Genomic DNA, 2,588 nt, shown 5'->3' on the forward strand with positions numbered 1-2,588 from the left:
AAAAAATTGGGAAATCTGGGGAAGCACTGGGGGCGGGGGGGGGGGGGAAACACCTCCAGTAAACAATTTTCTTTTTTGGAATGAGTGAAATGATTCTTAAGACAAGTTTTTTCCTCACTCAAAATGTATAGCAGAAAAAAGTCTGAGGGCTGGTTCATTTTTACCAGTGGAGTTAAAAAACGCAACTTTTTTCTTTTGGAGTTAATGAACAGTGAGCACGTAGTCAATGGGCAGATGACTGATCAGAACTCATTTTAAAAAAAATAATTTTAACTTAGTGAAAACACCTGTGTGTTCCAAAAGAACTCTGTTCCAGTATGGTTGGGCATTGGGAGGGGATACAGGTAGGAATGTGCATTAATTTTTTTTTTAAAAATTGGATTCAGGTATTGGGAGGGCCATAAATATTGGTATTCCCAATATTTTTGTCCAAAAATACTGGTTTAGTATTAGGATTTACAGAGCACAGAAACCTTAGCCAAACAAACACGCAAGGACATCCAGTGGCCAAAACCCTCTCAATGTAAATAGAACCAACAAAGCCCCAAAGAACCAATGTCAAACCAGAGAATCCCAGGACAACTGACTGCAGCAAGGGAACAAGCTCAACAGAACCAGTGTTACTCATAGAAACCAGGCAGAACCCAGGGCAAATGTTGTAACCCAACAGAACCAACATCAAATTAGAAAACAGAAGCAGAACCAACCTGGCACAAGTCAATAGTACCAAAGCCAGGCAGACTTGGCAAGACACAGAAAGTTAGTGATAGCTCAAGGAAGGCCTAAGAAAATGAGAAGAAAGTTCAGTAATGGGCACCCCAGCCCCAAGTTTTCTCTTTGCAGTCTGCAGCCTCTATTGTTACTGGCTCAGAGGAGCCTAGAAACAGACCGGCAGCTGCCCATCATTGCTGGTGCTCCTGTCCCTCCCACCCCCCTAAAGAAGAAATACAACACTACAACACAACAGTACGCTGCAGCTTCATCATAGGTGCTTCTGTGGGCTTTGTTTCTGCTGGTTTTCATATGTTGGCATACACATATCTGTGGGTCACTCATTCTCTGCTCTCCCTAACCTCTCTCTCTCCTTGTTCCAGTGATTTTTTCTCTTTTTGTCAGCAGTATGAGAACAATATTTTTGGAACTGTTTTTGTTCATTTTCTATACAAAATTGTGCGAAGGTCCAAAGGATGTGCTAGCTGGGTAGGTTTTTTTGACCGGGGGGGGGGGGGGAGGGATTCCAAGTTGGAATTTGGATTTTCTACGGTGTGCCAATGGGACAACTCTCCTGCTGCTTTTCTACCTAAGTTTAAAGGAGGGCTTTTTTTCAGTGGGAATGCGGTGGAACAGAGTTCCAAGACCTCTTGAAAATGGTCACATGGCTGGTGGCCTCGCCGAGTGGTGCGGAGGACGATCTAAACTCCCGATGGTTGTTGTGGGTTTTCCGGGCTGTATTGCCGTGGTCTTGGCATTGTAGTTCCTGACGTTTCGCCAGCAGCTGTGACTGGCATCTTCAGAGGTGTAGCACCAAAAGACAGAGATCTCTCAGTGTCACAGTGACACAGGGAACTACAATGCCAAGACCACGGCAATACAGCCCGGAAAACCCACAACAACCATCTTCTCCAGCTGTGAAAGCCTTCGACAATACATCGATCTAAACTCCCCTCTGTCTGGAGAGCAGGGGGCGGGGCCACCAGTCATGTGACCATTTTCACCGAGGGCAATTTAAACTTCAAAAAACTCCCCCCTTGTTCCAGCTGACCCAGAGTGACTGTCACTGTGCGGTCCTGAGGTCCACCGCTGCGTTCCACCACCTCTTTCCCCAGAAAGAAAAGCCCGGGTTTTAAGCGTCGTGTGTATGATTCATAGGATAGAATCCCAGAGTCGGAAGGGGCCCCGCAGACCCGCTAAGCCAACCCCCTGCCCGCTGCAGGATCAGCCTAAAGCATCCCCTGACAAGGGTTCGCCCAAGTCTGGGAAGGAGGCGCCCCGCGCGCGCGCCCCCCCCCCTTCGCGCGCTCGCCAGGCCAGAGCTGGTACAAGGGGAAAGCGCGGAGCGGCCCCTCAGCGGCGCAAGCCCCCGCGGGGGGCCCTCCGAAGGCGGGAGGAGAAGCGCCCAGCCCCCCCCCCGCCCCCCTGGAGCCACCACAGGGGAGAGAGCCCCCCCCCCCCACTCGCGGGAGCTCCTGCCTCCCGCCCGCCTCACGTGCCCGGCCAGGCCAACCCGCCCCCCCCCCCCCAGCAGTCCCGCTCGGGCACGGCGGCTTCGGCCCCCTCGGCGGCCACGCAAGCAGAGGCGACGGAGCCCTCCCCGGACGGCCCCAGCCGCGCGCCCGCCGCCTTCGGCTCTTCCCAGCCAGTCAGGCGCGACTGCTCGGGCTGCGCCTGCGCAGGAGACCCGCGGCCTCCCTCGGGCGCCGGAGGCGGCCCTGCCGCGGCTGCCCTCACTCGGGGAGTGGCCCAGGCAGCCCCGCCCCCAGCCAGCCATTGGCACGCCGCGCTTTGCCGCGCCCCGGCCCCGCCCCTCCGGCTCCCGGGCGCCGCGCTCGGCTGGCCGGCCTGGAACGAGGCGCTCGGCCTTGGGAGCG

This window comes from Eublepharis macularius, chromosome 7 (genome assembly GCF_028583425.1).
Source record: "Eublepharis macularius isolate TG4126 chromosome 7, MPM_Emac_v1.0, whole genome shotgun sequence".
NCBI lineage: Eukaryota > Metazoa > Chordata > Lepidosauria > Squamata > Eublepharidae > Eublepharis > Eublepharis macularius.